The sequence below is a fragment of the Triticum dicoccoides genome, chromosome 4A, assembly GCF_002162155.2.
Source record: "Triticum dicoccoides isolate Atlit2015 ecotype Zavitan chromosome 4A, WEW_v2.0, whole genome shotgun sequence".
Taxonomy (NCBI): Eukaryota; Viridiplantae; Streptophyta; class Magnoliopsida; order Poales; family Poaceae; genus Triticum; species Triticum dicoccoides.
In genome coordinates this window covers 706,472,332-706,478,196 of record NC_041386.1, presented here as the reverse complement: position 1 = coordinate 706,478,196, position 5,865 = coordinate 706,472,332, and the positions used below count along the sequence as shown (strand labels likewise).

The 5,865-nt window shown below is 48.6% G+C and overlaps 1 pseudogene; it reads left to right on the top strand.

Moving 5' to 3' along the window:
- Nucleotides 1-3,672: 3,672 nt before the first annotated feature.
- LOC119284164 lies at nt 3,673-4,786 on the top strand (annotated as a pseudogene).
- The last annotated feature ends 1,079 nt before the right edge of the window (nt 4,787-5,865 follow it).

Genomic DNA, 5,865 nt, shown 5'->3' with positions numbered 1-5,865 from the left:
CCCCCTCCCTGACCCGTGGTGGTGGCTGGCCGAGTGGAGTTCGTCGGAGAAGGCTAGAAAGGAGAGAGAAGGGGACGGGGATTCGATGCGGGGTGGAAAGAATAAATGGCTGAGAGTGTTTCCTGTAGAGATAAGGAAAGGATGAGGGATAGAGGAGCGGTGGCTGGTGGGCCAAGCCTGCCGCGTGGCGAGCACCCGTGAGACCGGCGCGCGACTCGGCCGGTGCCCCGTCCCAGAGCGTTTCCCTATATAGTTTGTGTTGTTTTGTGTTACTTTTACAAGCTTTGCTACACCTACGTAATTCTTTACGTAAAGTTACGTAATTGCTGATCTGGGTTAATTGGATTGGATTAGAAAGAGGGCCAGGACCACTCCCTGAAAATCAGGGGGTGATTAGTTTTATAGGAAGGAAAAGAACGTAAGTTTACGTTGGAGGTTACGTAGGTCTAGTGTTTTCGTACTTTTACAGATGTCGCAGGAGTGGATGCCCTCCTCCCAAGGCCCTCCCACGTGGATTGTATGGAGAGCGTGCTGCACCGGGTGTGCGAGCTCATACGGGTGGCAGTGTTAGAGAGTTGGCTCTAGGCCCGGGACCCCACGCCGATGCCAATTGTTCTATGTAGGAGGCAAGGCATCTCACCCATCTTCTGCTTTTCCTTACTACCGCCAATAGTAGCTGGGCTTTTCTAATTTGGAGTCAGTTCAGTGGCTCTCTCCTCTCGTGTGTGGTCCTTCCAGATCAGTGGGACCGGACCAGGCTATATCACGATTACGATACAAAATATTGGTGTAGTGGCTCTTGAAAGATCCGTCATCAAGATCGTGATTGGAACATTGATTCATATTCATGGTAAAAAAATTGATCATGCCTCTAGTGTTTGAACCCATTGGACAACACACTTTTGTCGTCACCCTGTTGAAGGAATTGTCTTTGAGATGTTGTTGTGATATTGATTCATTTTATCGGGAATCTAAGATGAAAATCCTTGTTTTGCCGGTCATATGGTAGGATTGGCGATCTTTCAAACCAAAAACTACCCTTGCCTTGCCTTATCCATATCCAAGTCAATATCAATTCTTACCGAAATCTCAACTAAGTTAAAACTTTCCTTGCCGTCCCAACCTATACTCCAATTGAATAAAGTCTTATAAAAATTTAGAATATGATGGGCGTAAGATTTATGTTGGATATGACTGGTGGTAGACCACTAGAATATTCATGCCCCCATTTCAAGGTATGAGAAATTAGCTAGTTTAATAAAAGCATAGTTGTGTGCATCTGAGCATGCAAAGGCCAGGAGGTATGACTTTATTTTTTGAAGAAAGATTGCATGCTATGCAATGACTATACCTCTATAGAATACTACTAGATTTCTTTTTTGACACGAGGCAAAGATTTGCCATTTTCATTTATTAAGAAGAAGAGAGTTGCTATATTAATTAGAGGAAAACCGGACAATAACCTGCACAACTCGCTAATTGGGCACAGAAGATGAAACCGCACATACCGCTAGGAAGGAGATATCGACGACGTTGCATCTTGGCATCATCGTCACCTCTTCTCCTCAAGCAAGTTCCGTGGCTCGGCAGAAGTGGCCATGTCAAGATCTTGCCAAATGAAGAACACACTTGCCTGCAACAAGGCAGTATCAGATCTGAGGATAGCCTAGCAACGAAGCACTATGCAAGGTTGGTGCCGCGAAGAATCATCGAGAAGGGCCATCCACTGCTTGTCATCATTGCCATAGGGATCCGCTATGTTGGCATCAGCTGTGATGAGCCTTGTCGCTTGCAGGAGGCTATGTGATCCTGATCTGGTGGTGGCTGGGTTCTGTGGGCGTGCCTTGGTGATGCTGATCTCTCTTTTGTGCTCTACCTACGAGCATATCGGTCCAGAGCAGACGAGCATGAGTAGAACTCTTTCCAGCGAGGTGGTAGTTGGCAGTGTTATGCTTCGCCATCGATGTTGGTTCTTGATGACCACTCCGGCTTGCTGCGACGCTTTGCTATGGATTGCAGTGGCCATCGAAAGGTCTTTGTGAGGGTTCTTCTCTTCGGATCCGGTGGTTGACTTCGACCTGAGATGCAAGCTAGCTATGGACAGTGGCTTGATGGAAAGGGATGGTTGTGCAGCGGCGGCGTTCACACATCGTATGTAGTTGCTGGGTTCGGAGAAAAGTGGTGGCGACAAAACATTTGTGGCTTCGATGGTGCTGTTACTCGAGCACCCTGTCTCGAGCTCCGGGGTGAAACCCTAGGTCTTGACCCAAGTTGGTTATACCTGGCAATGGCGATTTTTCTACGTCGGTACCTTGTTGAGGGCATTGCTCGGATATGCTTAGTCATGTTCTTAAGGGTGAAAACCTGGATTCTCGCCGTGAGTGGTTGGATCCAGTAACGACGAAGTTTGAGCGTCACTCCCTTCCTGAAGGCGTTGCTATCGAAGAACATCGTCATCTATGTGATGTCATAAGATGGTTGGTACATATATGATCATTGTTGTAGTTTGCCGATCACAGATCAGATCGCCTTGGGTTTTCTTTTTCCTCACCTATGCATAGCTTCGGTCTTATATGACCTTTCTATTTGCCGGCGTGTTTTTGTGTGCGTGCGTAGGTGTTGATTGTGTGCATCCTAGTTATGCAGAGGCCGGATGTGTTACTCTTTGTGGTTGTATTCTTTTGATGCTCCATTGTGACGTAATAAAATCCATCCTTTATAAAAAAAAGGCTTCGACTCCACCGCAGAAAACAGACCACGATGAGTGTGCAGACACACCATCGAGCCGACTACCACAGCCTCAGTGCATCCCCGTCTTGGCAGACCCACAGAGCTGCTGCCACACGAACCACCGACGACCACCACGATAGCCACGAGTCTCTCCAGCAGGATCCAACTCCAGGATGGTGCCCCAAGAGGGAACACAACATCAAGATGTTTTCATTGTCCGATCCAACTCCAGGAGGCAACCGCGCCGCCCCCACCGGCTCCCGTCGCTGCCGCCAGAAGCCCACTGTGCTGGAGCTCGGCCTCGCCGAAGCGGGATGGGTCGCAGCGCCCAAGAGCTCGTCCTCGCTTGAGTTTGGAGCAGTGCGGCGGCGCATCTCGGTCGCAGGTCCCTGCGGTGGCGTTCCTGCTGCCAACGGGCACGGCGGCCTCGTCCACGACGTCCTCGTCCACGAGCTGGTCGGCGCGTCCGTGCTACAGCGCCATGGTGCCCTTACAAAATCATCTCCTTACGATCCGGCCCACTTGTCAGAAAGTGATCAGTAAGGCTAAATCACCTGATCAGTGCAATTTGCAAAAGTTTATTAGAAATGCTGTGATTTTTGCACAAAACTAGAGACCAGGCGGTTTTCTGCAAACCTTGCCCCAAATGTGGTGGTTTTCTGCAATTAACTCGACAAAAGGAGATGTGAAGGAAGTGTATGGAGTATATGTTTTTTGTACAACAGAGAGATTGTTTGCGATTTTGTTAAAAAAAATTAGAGAAACTTGCTTCGTTTTTCTTGATGCGTGAAAGGATACATAAAAATGTGAGCACGAGCAGAAAGGGGAAGGCGTATTTTTCACCTTGAAGCAGATGATGTACGTTTTCCTACAGCAGAAACGGGAAACCAGACCCCGAAGGACAGAGACAATCCCCTCTTCTACGTTCCACTCCACTCCACGATGGCGTCGACGGCGCCGCTCTTCCCCGATGCGCCTCCGGCGAGACCCTGCCCTGATGCCCTGCCGACGGCACCCTGCCCCGGTGCACCTCCGACGGCTGAGGCGCAGGCGACCCTCCCGGAGCACCTCACGGAGGAGATCCTCCTCCGCCTCCCCACGGCCGCCGACCTCGCCCGCGTCTCCGTGGCCGGCCCCTTCCTCCGCCGCATCATCGCAGACCATTCCTTCCTCCGTCGCTTTCGCACCCTCCACCCGCCGCCTCTCCTGGGCATACTACTCCCGACCTCCTTCCTCCCAGCCCAGCCGCCCCACCCCTCGGCCGCCGCCGCACGAGCCCTTGCCGGCACCGACTTCTCCTACTCCTTCCTCCCCTCCCGCGAGCATCCCTGGATTCGTTGCAACTTCCGCGATGGCCGCGCCCTCCTCTGCGTCCACCAGCACGACCTTTTCATGTTCAGGGATATCGCCGTTTGTGACCCGATGCATCGGCGCTACCTCCCGTCCCTTGGTACCGGCCCGATCTAGTGGATCATTGCGAGGCTTTCCTTGCTCCTACCGGCGGGGACGAGGGCACTGACATTGCTGCCGACGCTCCATTCAGATTCAGGACCAGACCCAGCTGGTTCTGTTCGCCTTCTCTTCGTCCGGCCCCGGTGCCGGACAATGGCACACCGTCACATTTGATGGTTGGCGCTCTCTGGTTGCAGGAATTACCGACGGCGACGACGCTGGATCCTCCATTGATTTCCAAAACCGCTACTACGCGCACGGATGCTTCTGCTGGCCGATACCTCAGATCAACAAGTTGCTCATGCTCCACATGGGTACGATGGAGTTCTCCTCCGTCAATCTCCCGCATAGTCCCTGGAATAATTGCCAGATGGCCTTTGTGGAGGCAAGGGAAGGGAGGCTTGGGATGTTTACTCTCAACTTCAATCCCGAAAACTATGCATATTACCTCTGGTATACCATTTTGCGAAGCAGTGGGGAAGGCACCGGGCAGTGGGAAATGGATAACAGACTCACGTTGCCTGATGATGATTATCACTTTAAAATCCTTGGTGTAGCTGGGGGATACTTACTCCTACAGGCATTTATAAAACAGATGCGCTAGTCACTACGGAGGGGTGTCCAAGTTATATTTTGCACATTTTAATCCTCAGTCACTTTTTGGTGTTTAGATGATATTCTAATTGTTCATTTATAGATAGAGTATGCAAATGGAAAGATATGAAACTGATGAAAGCAAGAAAAACATATTCTTTCTCATGTTGTGATGTTCTCATTTGAGACTGTCATGCAGATAAAAGAATCTCCAAAGCAGCATCATTTTCCCCACTAAATTGCTTTAGTAAACTGGATGTGTACATAAATTGGCTATATTTACTCGAGTTATTTGTGTGTCTGCAAACCTATTTGAATTTTTTGTAGTTACTTCTTAAATCTATCCATCAAAAATGTTTTATTCAGATAGTTTTGGAACTGAACATATAGTTTATTTATTATTAGGTTATGTCGTACATCAAAAATGGCATCTAATTCCAGTTTAACTTGGTAGTTGTTAACCGCATCAGGCCCTTGTCCTGAAAATGCTCATGTTATTCCGGATCTATTGCATTGAATAGTATCTCTTTTATAAGATAGCATGCTGAATTTAAGTTTTGGTGCTGTGAATCAGAAAAGTGGCTGGTCCTATTATGGGAGAAAGCGTTACAACATTTGCATCCAACTAATCATGCTGGTTGATGTTTAAACGTACTTGTGTTTTTCATCTCATATGTACTTGTGGTACTGTTCGTACTTCGACCATACAATTTGGATGTGTGCTGTCTAGCATTAGGGCAAAAAACTACAATATTTCCATCATTATATTCACTCCGACTTCTGTGTTTGAAACCATCAAATGGCAATTCGTGTATTGCAACTGATCCCCTCTTTCAATGCTGCGAACACCATGCCATGAACTTAGGCAAGGACAGCTGAGACACCCACTACCATCATATATGCTGGGAAGCGCTTAAACCGGTGTGGACCACTCTTTCATGTGCAACTAATGTGTCAGTTTTTCTAGAATGTGAAGGAAAATCAGTCCCTTGGCACACAGCCTTTTCTGTGTCCATAGAATCCAATTTGACACTGTTATAGGTGATTAATTTGAAGTTATGCACTTGAGCAGCAACCACCTCCATCGTT